The 14,309-nt window shown below is 36.5% G+C and overlaps 1 pseudogene; it reads right to left on the bottom strand.

The window, feature by feature from the left end:
- Positions 1–6,451: 6,451 nt before the first annotated feature.
- On the bottom strand, positions 6,452–10,144 carry LOC110147783 (leishmanolysin-like peptidase pseudogene; annotated as a pseudogene).
- Between the last annotated feature and the right edge of the window lie 4,165 nt (positions 10,145–14,309).

Genomic DNA, 14,309 nt, shown 5'->3' with positions numbered 1-14,309 from the left:
TGAGAATGTCAAGGTGTTCAGATTGTTCACATTGTTCAGATTTCTTACATATTGACCACTTCTTCCAAAGTAAGTATCCAAACAGCATAATGGGAAATCACAGATTACAAGTTTTACCACTTTCTCCTGTGGCAGAAACAACTCAGTAAATTGCAAACAACTTAGTAAATTCAATAATAAGGGAAGTAAACGTGATTTCTTAATAAGCATTATGTCAAGGAATTTGCAAATATGTTTTACAACTTCTACTATTATGTTAAGCATTTAAATCCTGTGTATATATATATATATATATATATATATATGTATGTATATATATATATATATACATACATATATATTTATATTCTTATTTCATTTTATTTTACTTTCCCCCTATTTGGGCATATGCTTGTCTATCATGATTTTGAAACTGCTTGGAAGAATAATGCATTTTTTAAAGGCATCTAAAGTCTTGTCACGGCTATGGTTTTTCCAGTGGTCATGTATGGATGTGAGAGTTGGACTGTGAAGAAAACTGAGTGCCAAAAAATTGATGTCTTTGAACTGTGGTATTGGAGAAGACTCTTGAGAGTCCCTTGGTCAGCAAGGAGATCCAACCAGTCCATTCTAAAGGAGATCAGTCCTGAATATTCATTGAAGGACTGATGCTGAAGTTGAAACTCCAGTACTTTGGCCACCTCATGTGAAGAGTTGACTCATTGGAAAAGGCCCTGATGCTGGGAGGGATTGGGGGCAGGAGGAGAAGGGGATGACAGAGGATGCGATGGTTATATGGTATCACCGACTCAATGGACATGAGTTTGAGTAAACTCCGGGAGTTTGTGATGGACAGGGAGGCCTAGCATGCTGCAGTCCCTGGGGTTACAAAGAGTTGTACACAAATGAGCAACTGAACTGAACTGAACTCTATCATAAGTCAGAACATTGGGCAATAGTTCCAGTGTTCTGACTTATGATATTGCCCAATGTTCTCTTTACTTCTTCAAAAAGTGGCTTGATCTTGGTCATATCATACTGTGCCAGAGGGAAGGACTATGGTGAGAGTCCCTAAGATTTTTCTGCTAATGTAGCTGATTTCAAACTCACCAGTGGTGCAGGTATTGTTTAACTGGAACCTAGACTGCCTACAAAGGAAATTGGTCTGTGTATTGTTGAACTGGTGTTCAACACTCACTAGATGTAATTACCTTATTTTAATACAATTATAAATAAAATAATTTTTGTTTTCATGTTTTTAAAATTTTTCATTGCTATTCAAATGGGAATTTGAGTTCTTGTTCATGGAGCCAAAGAATGAACTTCATGAACACACAAACACTCATGTTAGCAAATAAATAGGATTTATTAACAAGAAGGAAAGTACAAAGCTCTTAGCATAGACACTGAAAAAGGGTAAAGAGTCCCCCTTTACAGCAGTTTTATATCCTTATCTGTACATTTTTAGTTATCTCCTGTCCTTAAATACATCATTTTTAACCAATCTGTTTAAAGGTCAAGATGTTTAACTTAACATCTTTATGGCTTCTCTTGAAACCTGGATTAAGTTGCCACACTTTTTCATGCCCTTGGCTATTTTACAAAGGACCAGATGTATGAGTTTAAGATTAATGATCATCGGTTGTTTTTTCCCTCAGGAATATGGAACAGAAGCTAGATACTGCCTTTCCCTGGATCTGAGTGCAGATAATTTATCAGACCAAGGATACATCTCAGGAATTCTAGACAAAGGATATAGATTTAGGCTAATGGAGCTAGATGTTTATTGAAAACAAAACCAAAATCTCAGTGTCCTACACTGACTACCTAGCAATTTCTACCTCACTGTAATATTATGTTTAAAAAATGATTTAAGTTATGAGATCTGTGACTTAATTACACTTGACTTTAAAAAATAAATCCTGAAAATTAAGTAATTATCTCCAAGTAAGACACACTAGCTAAAAATCAGATAGGTATCTCAAAGCACACTGATTATAAGAAGAAAAGTATTCTGATAAGAGAAAGTTAAAATGTCATATTTGAGACAAACATGTGACACAGCTTTATTCTAAGTAAAGCTTGAAATTATGTGCCCAAAGTATTTTCTCAGTGTTATCTGTAATTTAATTGGATGAACTTATGTACAATTAAGTAAACATTGCTATTTGCATAAGCTATGTGAAAGCTACATATAGTGTTGTCATGGCAAATAACACAGAGTAGTGAATTACTATGCATATGCTTTCAAAATTTCTATCTATATTACTCATATTTAAAAAGAGGGAAATATACAGCTAAGTTATAGTCATTTTGAGTACTAAATTTTATAAATAAACTATTATTTACAAAACTTAATGTTAACAAAATTTAATGCTAAGATTAGACAATCTTCTTATAACCAGAAAATCTTCTTATAACAGTTTTTGTGTTTTTCATTTTTGTTTACTTACAGAGGCCTGGGCATCTTCTAAATGGAGTCTAGAATTCATGGAGCATAACACAATTAATGACTCATTTGTCATGGAACTTTACAAAATAAACATTCAATTTTCAATGACAAATGCAAAAATCTGCAGGTGTTTGATATATAATACACATGCATGTGTTCAAACTTTTTCATTTAAAGGATTCATACTGAGTTTATAAAAATTACAAATGTATACAGGAAAGATCTTTTCAGGAAAAAAAAAATGCTAGTTAGAATTTTAGTTTAGTAAGACAATTTATTGAATGCAGAACAGTTTATACATGGTGTGTGGTCAAAATACAATTGAAAGCCTTGTTGGAAATAAATAATTCAAAGTCCAAACTATGTATAGGAAATAAATATCAGGATTTTTCTTTATATTTTTTTTGTTAGCTTTATTATTTTCTCAAAGAAAATTACCAAAGATTCCATAGGTTTCTCAAATTTTTAGAAGAAAAGAAAGCCCACAGAGGTAGGAAAAAAAGAAAAAATCTGATTGAAGTTTTCTGTCTCTGGCCCTGGATATAAAAATGTTGAAATTTAATTATTAAATGAGTTTAAGACCAAAAATTGTTTTAATCCATTAACTACACCCTTCACAACATATATCAAATGCTTCCTTGATTATTAATTTAACCAATAGTATTATTTAAATAGTAGAACCCATACTATTAAATACATTATGTAAAGTTAAAATTTTTATTTACTGATTTATAATTGGCTAAAAACAATCATTTATAAATTTATGTTTTAATCAGTAAATTTGGAATAATTTTCTGAACAATATTTAACCCTCAAAAACTCTTAAAATTATGATTTATTAGCATTATACTTTTTTAGATTCTACAGTAGTCTTTATGGATGTGAGAATTGGACCATAAAGAAGGCTAAGCACTGAAGAATTGATGCTTCTGAAATGTGGTATTGGAGAAGACTCTTGAAAGTCCCTTGTACTGCAAGGAGATTAAACCAGTAAATCCTAAAGGTAATCAATCCTAAGTATTAATTGGAAGGATTGATGCTGATGCTGAAGTTGAAACTCCAATACTTTGATCACCTGATGCAAAGAGTTGACTCCTTAGAAAAGACCCTAATGCAGGGAAAGATTGAAGGCAGGAGGAGAAGGGAACAACAGAGGACAAGGTGGTTGGATGGCATCACCAACTCAATGGACATGAGTTTGGGCGAGCTCCAGGAGGTAGTGAAGGGCAGAGAAGCCTGGCATGCTGCAGTCCATGGGGTTGCAAAGAGTCAGACATGACTATGCAATTAAACAACAACATTTGTACAGAGAAAACAGTGGGCTACCAGACTTCAAGCTTAACAAATGTAGATAGAGAAAATGTCATCTATACTATTTTCTTCAGAAAGTCAATAGTGTAAATATAATTATATCAATAAAAAATAAAGCAAAGATATATTTCAAATATAATAAGCACCATGCTCAGAAATAATACTACCTGAATGGCATTACTGCACAATAGTCAAAATATAATTGAATCTATCACTGTGAGTCTCAAATATATTATTAACAGCTAATATTTTTGGTAAAATTCTTTGTACAACTTTTCAGGATGATTCATAATCACATTAGGTATATACATTTCAGTTCAGTTGTTTGAAAGCACCGATTCTTAAGCACTCAGCCTTCTTTATAGTCCAGCTCTCACATCCATACATGACTACTGGAAAAACCATAGCTTTGACTAGGTGGACTTTTGTTGGGAAAATGATGTCTCTACTTTTTAATATGCTGTCTAGACTTATTATAGCTCTTCTTCCAAGGAGCAAGCATCTTTTAATTTCATGGCTGTAGTCACCATCGGGAGTGATCCTGAAGTCCAAGAAATAAAGCCTGTCCCTCTTTCTATTGTTTCCCCATCTATTTTCCATGAAATGATGGAACTAGATGCCATGATCTTCATTTTTTGAATGTTGAGTTTTAAGCCAGTTTTTTCACTCTCTTCTTTCCCCTTTATCAAGAGGCACTTAAGTTCCTCTTCACTTTCTGCCATAAAGGTTCTGTCATCTGCATATCTGAGGTTATTGATATTTCTCCCAGCAGTCTTGATTTCAGCTTGTGCTTCATCCAGCCTGGCATTTCACATAACATACTCTGCATAGAAGTTAAATAAGCAGAGTAATAATATACAACCTTGACATACTCCTTTCCCAATTTTGAACCTGTCCATTGTTCCATGTCTTGTTCTAACTGTTGCATCTATACTTTTATATTTTTATAACTGTCTTTAAAAATATTCTCTATATTTTTCTCTGATTTGCATGATTTAAAGTATGCAATAAAAAGGCAGAAATATGATTATTATTAGTTTTTCTTCAGCTGAGGTTGGCTATGCTAGAAATCCCCAGCTTTTCACAAGGACAACTGCCTCCAATTTAAAACTGTAGGCAAATAAATATTTAAATGTTTGCCTTTTTAAAAAAGAGATGGCTTTATTTTTATGCTGGAGTTGCTGTTTGACTCCAATGCCAAATAGCAAATTGGAATTATTCCTTAGCAATTATGCTATTTGTTCACTTAGCAGAATTTCTTAAACTGAGTGTTCAATAACTGTATGCTGAACTAAAGGGCCAACCAATAAATGAATGAACATTTGTTCAAGGGCTATGTTTATAATGCCAGAGGACTTCATTAGCTTTAGACCTAATGAAGTTTGTTACTGAATTTTGTTTATGAAATTTTTAAGAAAAACTGGGCATTATTTATTATTAAAGAATTTCACACTGGAATTACTATGTAGATTTGGTCAGCTCTGGTACCAGAACAGAATGCTTCTGAGGACCAGAAAATATGGATGACAGAAAGTGTCAAATACAAGAGCTAAAGCATGTTAGCTCCTTTTAAAGCAAAAGCAATCACTGACTTCTGTTGAATGAGCCATACATTGTGTGATAAAGTGGAACGTACTGGATAAGCCCTACACCAAAACTACAATTTTCCATTAGTAGGCAACTCAGACTATTTTGTTTTGACTTAAATCTTTTCTTCTTACACATAAAATGATTTTCAGATTGTAGGAATTATTCTATAACCAATTCTAAATCCACTTAAAAAACAACAACAACAACAACAACAACAAAAAAACGCCATACCTGTCTATACAGGAATTTCTTTTTATCTTCATGGTCAAAAAGGAAAGTTATATTCTTTTTGGATAACAGTTGTCATAACTGTTATCTGAAAAACAGACAATCAGGTTTTCCTATTTGCATGTCTTCAGTGTTTCACAGGGCAGAGTATTTTTCTCTCTGTGCTTCCCAGTTTTCATGACATTATTAAACTAATGGAGAATATAACTGGAAGCTACTGTCTGAAGATCAGTGAGTACAGATATGGCTAGAATAGGGCTACCAACATTTAATGGTTCAGCAGGAAACTGCCAAATAGCTGGTTTGGAAAAAGGTTAAATCATAAGATTTAGAAAAAACAAATTTAAAAGCAAACCCTTTAGAAAAATGACTTAGGTATACTATATGCAGTCATTAAGTTCAGAATAGGTATAATATTTGATGTAGAAATAAAAACAAAATATTTTCTGAAGTCAAAGGACAATTTATATTTTTGAGGACAGAGTTCACAATTTATAATCTTGCAATGATTAGCTGTTATTTAAATTATTGCAGCAGTGATGAACTTCCCCATTACTTTAGGTTAATGAAAATGCTGAGGTATGTAATCCCCTAAATTTTCACCTATTGTCCTACCTTCAAAAGAAAACTTCAAGATGGTTATGTATACTGAAAAGTAGAGAGTTGGTGATTTGGAATTCCTCCTCCTTCTCTAAACTTTGAGGGTGTTGGGTTTCTGATGAGGAATGACTGCTGTGAAGCTCTGCTTCAAGATCTGACTGTGGTCAAGCCAAAGTCAGGAATGCCACTTCTGCCATCTGCACAGGCTGGCACTCACTAAGGTTTTGTGTTTTTTTCAGAGGCACATGACACAAAGAAATGTCTTAAGAATTCACTTTTCCATTTCTAGTGTCATATGCACAGTAAAAATCCAGCCAGCAGAGGAAATAGATTGCCTAGCAGAAGTCAGAGGGTGACCACCAGGCTAGGGGAATGGGAACAGAGATCCAGGGGGGTAGTGCTTGAGTCAGGTTAGCAGCTGGAGAATCTGTCTCAGGGGGACAGAGCTCACAGAAGTCCCAACAGAATGGGCAGAACAGATTTCCATGTTGAATCCAGCCATTCATCTGAATATTGACAGGGAGGACCTGCCTGGCCCAACTACACATATATGAAATATCCTGAACTCAAACCTTCCGACCTTGTAGAGAACAAGAAACCTGATAGCATCCATGACCCCAGTCCAAGTAACTTGGCTTCTTTACACCCTTTTCCATGACACAAGCTAATTTCTGAATTAGACAAATTGAATGAGGTCCATACATTTCAGCACCATAATTTTTTTTCAAAGGTCTGGTTGATTTTCCAGTACTCTACGATCTGACCTGCACTGATATTCACCACTTAAATAAAAACTGAATTCCTTACTGAAAGGGCAGTAGCCAGCAATTTCTACTGAAGCACCATAATAAGGCAGATCTTCTGCAGGTACTCCAGTGAGTTCATCAAAGCACTGGTACTCCTATGCCAGAGGTTTCAGAAACTTCTACAAATTATACACTGCAACTGCTCTCTGGTCCTGCCTGCAAGTTAATTGCAACAGATTACTTCTGAGTATGTTACAGTAAGGGTTCAGCATCTGTCTCTCTTGTCACTGCTGGTCAATCCAGAATTTACAGCTCTTCCTGGCACTGTCACAGCCCACTCCTCCGTCCCTGTCTAATTTCTCAGCTATTCTGTAATTAACTTTATACCAGCCAACGTCATCCATTAAAACCAGAGTGATTCAAGAGAGAACTCGGTTCTGAGTATGAGAACCAGTCATGGCTTGATTTTCTAATAATCACTTTTTCCCAGTGGTTAAGCTCAGTGTCCATACCACCATGATTTTCAAGTTCCATTCCCTCCAGAATTTGAGAGCTGTTTCTGTGCTTCATTGACAACATGATGCATTACTATAAGATAGACAGTGTGAAGAATTTGCTTATTATCATAAATGTCCCATAATCTCTCCACTTTTGGAACTACTTTATCACTCTGTTGAGATAATCCAAGACTATAGTTAAAAAGTGGGAGACCATCTGCAAATTTTGAAGTTAGAAGATTTCCATTTTTATCGTGGTAGAATAGCCCAGCAGAGAAACCCAGATCATGAATAATCTCATGTTTCACTATGGACAGCATTCCAAGAAGCTCCTGAGGCTGAGTAGAGATCATATTTGGACACAAGTTAACATACCCTGCTATTGGCCTGTCCATTTTGTGCTTCCTGCTGACAATAGGTTGAATAAGAAATGATGTTCTCATGATGGCACTTCTCAGTGACCAGAGTACCTACATAAAGAACAAAATCTTCGTCCTGGACTCCCTCTTGACTTGGCACATCCACTGCTCCACAGGGGCACTTATCCCCAGAGTGAACTCTGCGTTGCTGGACGTGCTCCTCAGGCATGATAATGGGTCCATACTTGTATGCTCTGAACATTCCTTACTACAGTATCTATGGTGACCATTTTCCTTCCATAGGTATTGAAACTGGTTTGTTGTGCATTGTCTATCTACTAAGTAATATACTGCCTGCAGGTCTATGAACCTGAAAAATCTTCTCTAAATAGGAAACAGCTTGTGAGAAAAATTTGTTCTTTATAAACTGTCATTTCTCAGGAAGCAACTCTTCAATACTTTTATTATAGATTAGTTTTACTTGTTAAATGTTCATTAACATCACTGTTTACAACATGATTTAAGATGGACCTTATTTATGACCTCAGAATCAGAGAGGCATGGTGCCAGCAGAGAGAACTGTGCAAGAAGACAGGAATAGATGTGGCAATTGTCTAGAGCTCCCCAAAAGGAGTAGAATGCCTTGGACCCATAAAGAGCCACTCCAGTGTCAACTGCTTGGGGCCCTGGCCTGAACCCAAGGAGCTTGCGCTTCTACCTGACTCAGCTGCCATCCTCAGGCCAAGCCCAAACAATATTTTTTAATAAAAACATAAGATAGCAAAATGTGAGTAAATTTATGTTAACTAAGAGCATACTCTAACCTTGTTCTTGTTGTTGTTCAGTAGCTAAGTTACCTGTGACTCTTTGTGACCCCATGGACTGTAGCATGCCAGACTCCACTGTCCTTCACTGTCTTCCTGGACTTTGATCAAATTCATATTCATTGAGTTGGCGATACTATTTAGGCATCTCATCCTCTGCTGTCCTGTTGAGAGGGTAACAGGCAGGAAGGCCAGGGGTCTCCAAACAGAGGAAATAGGTTGCAAGTATCAGACATTTTTATCTCTCTTAAGCGGCAGGAGGAAACAAACCAGCGATATTTTTTTTCCTTCTCTATACAAATTTAAAAGGAGGTTTCTCTTAAAATGCTGTGTTGCCGTGATACCTGGTTTCACCTGAAGCTAACTACTCTCAAACCTTGAGTTAACCAATATATTTCTTTTTCTTATGGAAATGTTTGTCTTAAGCTATGATAATGTGCTATGCATTTACCCCAGGACTCTAAGTTCTGCCAAATGGCCTAATCTACTTACTCAGATATTGTTCCCCTAATCTATGTAAATGAAACTATTTGTTGGTAATCTGCCCTTCTACAAGATTCAAGTCAATTGTTTTATGGCCAGGGATGAATTATCTGGTGCCATTCTAAATTCTAAGACATTCCTTTCTTTTCATTAACAGACTGTGAGTGACTATATAACTTACAGCTAAAGGCTAGGAGGGGGGCACTCTTTCTGCCCCCTTCTGATGCCTATGTCAGAGTATTCTCTATCTCCTTCATACTTTAATAAAACTTTATTATGCAAAAGCTCTGAGCAATCCAGCCTTGTCTCTGGCCTCGGATTGAATTCGTCTCCTCCGGAGGCCAAGAATCCCGGTGTCTTATCGTTCAGCAACAACCTTTCACTCTTATCCTTGGCCATCAATTTTTCCCAGAAGCAGGATCTTTTCCAATGACTTGGCTCTTCACGTCAGGTGACCAAAGTATTGACACCTCAGCTTTAGCTTCATCAGTCTTTCCAATGTATATTCAGGATTGATTTCCTTTAGGATTTATTGATTTGATCTTGAAATTGAAGGAATCCTCAAGAATCTTCTCTAGTACAATTTCAAAAACATCAATACTTTGGTGCTCAGCCTTCTTTATGGTCCAACTCTCACATCCATATATGACTATTGGAAAAGCCATGGCTTTGACTAGATGGGAAATTTGTTGGTAAAGTGCTATCTCTGTTTTATAATATGCTGTCTAGGTTTGCCATAGCTTTATTTTCCAAGGAGCAAGCATCTTTTATGCACTACCATCAGCAGTGATTTTGCAGCCCAAGAAAATAAAATTTATTACTACTTACAATTTTTCTTCTTCTATTTGCCATGAAGTGATGGGACCAGATCCCATGATCTTAGTTTTTTTGTTTTTTGTTTTTCTAATGTTGAGTTTTAAGCCAACTTTACCACTCTCCTATTTCACTTTCATCAAAAGGCTCTTTAGTTCCTCCTCACTTTTGGCCATTAGTATGGTATTATCTTCATATCTGACGTTGTTGACTTTTCTTCTGGCAATCTTGATTTCAGCCTGTGGTTCATCCAGCCCGTCATTTCTCATGAGGCACTCTGCATATGTTTGAGATGAGTGTGAGCAAGTTCTGGGAGTTGGTGATGGACAGGGAAGCCTGGCATGCTGGGTCACAAAGATTTGGGTATGACTGAGCAACTGAACTGAACTGAACTCGGCATATAAGTTAAATGAACAGGGTGACAATATACAGTCTTGATATTCTCCTTTCCCAAATTGAACCAGTCTCTTATTCCATGTCCTGTCCTAACTGTTGCTCTTTACCAACATACAGGCTTCTCAGGAGGCAGATAAAATGATTTGGTATTCCTGTTTCTTTAATACTTTTCCACAGTTTGTTTTGATCTACACAAAGTCTTCCTGTAGTCAATGAAACAGAAATTGATGTTTTTCTGGAATTCCCTTGCTTTCTCTATGATCCAACAGATGTTGGCAATTCGATCTTTGATTCCTCTGTCTTTTCTAAACCCAACTTGTACATATGCAAGTTTTCGTTTAACTTTATTAACTGTAAAAAAATTTGGAGACTAATAGCCAATTCTGCTTCCTAGCAATAAGATTAATAATTCACCTCCTTTCACCAAAATGGGAGAATAAAACAGTGCAGAAAATGCTTGCAGCCAACATTGTAGCAGAATATTTGTTGCTTTTAAGGTCAGTGCCTTGTGCAATCAAGTATTTAAATTCAGAAAATTCATTGTTGGAAGAAATTGTGCTTTTTTTCTTAACCTCCTTTATATCTTTAATATTCCTCCATATTTCCAACAACTCCTGCACTTCATGAACTACTGTAATGTCATGAAGCAAATGCTCTTGATTTTGTTCAGACTGTCATTTTATTAAAATGTTTCCCCAAATATGAGAATGATTCCTACAAAAATAATTTATACAGGCATGTTGCTATTCATTCTGAAAAATGTACAGTAGTTGGTTAGTAGTGTGCTCGGAGAAGGCAATGGCACCCCACTCCAGTACTCTTGTCTAGAAAATCCCATGGACAGAGGAGCCTGGTAGACTGCAGTCCATGGGGTCGCTCAGAGTCAGACACGAATGAACCACTTCACTTTCACTTTTCACTTTCACGCATTGGAGAAGGAAATGGCAACCCACTCCAGTGTTCTTGCCTGGAGAATCCCAGGGATGGGGGAGCCTGGTGGGCTGCCATCTATGGGTTGCAGTCGGACACGACTGAAGCGACTTAGCAGCAGCAGCAGCAGCAGCAGCAGTGTGCTCAATTAGTGTTTGTATTACTTAATTATAGGGGACTAATATTAATTTATATTCATTTAGTAATAATGATATGCACAGCCAGACATATCTATATGTATTATATAAAATATATGATGTATTTCATTAACTCAAAGATATTGAACCTAATACTACAGGTTCCTATGCAATGTTGTTCTTTAGAGCATCAGACTTGACTTCCATCACCATTCACATCCACATCTGGACATTGCTTTTGCTTTGATTCTGTCTCTTCAATCTTTCTGGAGTTATTTCTCCACTCTTCTCCAAAAGCATATTGAGCACCTACAAACTTAAGGAGTTCATCTTTCGGTGTCATATCTTTTTTGCCTTTTCATACTGTTCATGGGGTTCTTAAGGCAAGCATACTGAAGTGGTATGTCATTCCAGTCTCCAGTGGACCACATTTTGTCAGAACTCTCCACCATGACCTGACCTGTCCATCTTGGGTGGGACTACATGGCATGGCTCATAGTTTCATTGAGTTAGAAAAAGCTGTGGTCCATGTGATCAGTTTTATTAACATTCTGTGATTGTGGTTTTCATTCTGTCTGCCCTCTGATAGGAGGCTTATGGAATATTCCTGATGGGAAAGACTGACTCTTGGGGAAACTGGGTCTTGTTCTGATGGGCAGGGCTATACTCAGTAAATCTTTAAACTGATTTTCTGTTGATTCATGGGGCTGTGTTTCATCACTTGGGTACAATCTCAAAAACAGCAGAATGATCTTTGTTTATTTCCAAGGCAAACTATTCAATATCACACTAATCCAAGTCTGTGCCTCAATGACTAATGCAGAAGAAGTTGAAGTTGAAGAGCTCTATGAAGACCTGGAAGACATTCTAAAATTAACACACCCAAAAGATGCCCTTTTCATTATAGGGGGCTGGAATGCAAAAGTAGGAAGTCAAGAGATACCTGGAGTATCAGTCAAATTTGGTCTTGAAGTACAGAATGAAGCAGGGCAAAGGTTAACAGTTTTGCCAAGAGAACACACTGATGATAGCAAACACCCACTTCCAACAACACAAGAGTAACTCTACACATGGACATCACAAGATGGTCAATACCAAAATCAGATTGATTATATTCTTTGCAGCAAAAAATGGAGAAGCTCTATACAATCAACAAAAACAAGACCAGAAGTGGACTGTGGCTCAGATGATGAACCCCTTATTGCATATTTCAGACTTAAATTGAAGAAAGTAGGGAAAACCAGTAGACTATTCAGGTATGATCTAAATCAAATTCCTTATGATTATGCAGAGTAAGTGACAAATAGACTAAAGGGATTAGATTTGATAGACAGAGTGCCTGAAGAACTATGGGCAAAGTTTCATGTCATTGTACAGGAGGCAGTGATCAAAACCATCCCCAAGAAAAAGAAATTCAAAAAGACAAAATGTTTGTCTGAGGAGGCCTTACAAATAGCTGAGAAAAGAAGAGAAGCTAAAGGCAAAGGATAAAAGGAAAGCTGTACCCATCTGAATTCATAGTTACAAAGAAAAGCAAGGAGAGATAAGAAAGCCCTCCTCAATTTTCAATACAAAGAAATAAAGGAAAACAATAGATGAGAAAGACTAGAATTCCCTTCCAGAAAATTAGAGATACAAAGGAAGCATTTCATGCAAAGATGGGTACATACAAGGAGAGAAATGATATGGACCTAAAAAAAAGCAGGGGATATTAAGAAGAGGTAGCAGGAATACACAGAAGAACTATACAGAAGAAATCTTCAGGACCAATATAACCACGATGGTGTGCTCACTTACCTAGAACCTGACATCCTGGAATGAGAAGTCAAGTGGGCCTCAGGAAGCATCAGGACCAACAAACTAGTGAAGGTGTTGAAATTCCAGTTGAGCTATTTCAAATCCTAAAAGATGATACTGTGAAAGTGCTGCACTCAATATGCCAGCGATTTGGAAAACTCAGCAGTGGCCACAGGACTGGAAAAGTTAGGTTTTCATTCCAATCCCAAAGAAAGGCAATGGCAAAGAATGTTCAAACGACCACACAATTGCACTCATCTCACACACTGGCAAAGTAATGCTCAAAATTCTCCAAGTGAGGCTTCAACATTTCATGAACTGAAAATTTCAAAATGTTCAAGTTGGTTTTAAAAATGCAGAGAAATCAGAGATCAAATTACCAACATCTGTTGGATCATCAAAAAAGCCAGAGAGTTTTAGAAAAAAAAAAAATCTACTTTCGATTTATTGACTATACCAAAGACTTTGACTTTGGTGGATCACAACAAACTGTGGAAAATTCTTCGAGAGATGGGAACACAACACCAGATTTCTCCTGAGAAATCTGTATGCTCGTCAAGAGGTAAAAGTTAGAACCAGACATGGAACAACGGACAGTTTCCAAATTGGGAAAGGCATACATCAAGGTTGTATATTGTCACCCTGTTTATTTATCTTATATTCCTAGTACATCCTGCAAAATTATGGGCTGGATGAAACACAAGCTAGAATCAAGATTGCTGGGAGAAATATCAATAACCTTATATATTCAGATGACACCAACCTTACAGAAGAAAGCAAAGAACTAAATCTCCTCTTGACGAAAGTGAAAGAGGAGGGTGAAAATGTTGACTTAAAACTCAACATTCAGAAACTAAGATCATGGAATCCAGTCCCATCATTTCATGGCAAATAGATTGGGAAATAATGGAAACAGTGAGAAACTTTATTTTCTTAGACTCCAAAATCACTGCAGGTGATGACTGCAACCTTGAAATTAAAACAAAACAAAAGAAAACAAAAACAAACAAACAAAAAAACACTTGCTCCTTTGAAGAAAAGCTATGACAAACCTACACAGCATATTAAAAAGCAAAAACATTACTTTGCCGACAAAGGTCCTAGTCAGTTATATTTTTTTCCAGTAGTCACATATTCATGTGTTAGTAAGACTTTAAATAAAACTGA

The sequence above is a fragment of the Odocoileus virginianus genome, chromosome 8 (assembly GCF_023699985.2).
Source record: "Odocoileus virginianus isolate 20LAN1187 ecotype Illinois chromosome 8, Ovbor_1.2, whole genome shotgun sequence".
In the NCBI taxonomy this organism is placed as follows: domain Eukaryota; kingdom Metazoa; phylum Chordata; class Mammalia; order Artiodactyla; family Cervidae; genus Odocoileus; species Odocoileus virginianus.
The sequence above is the reverse complement of the archived record's forward strand: the minus strand, read 5'-3'. Positions and strand labels throughout refer to the sequence as shown.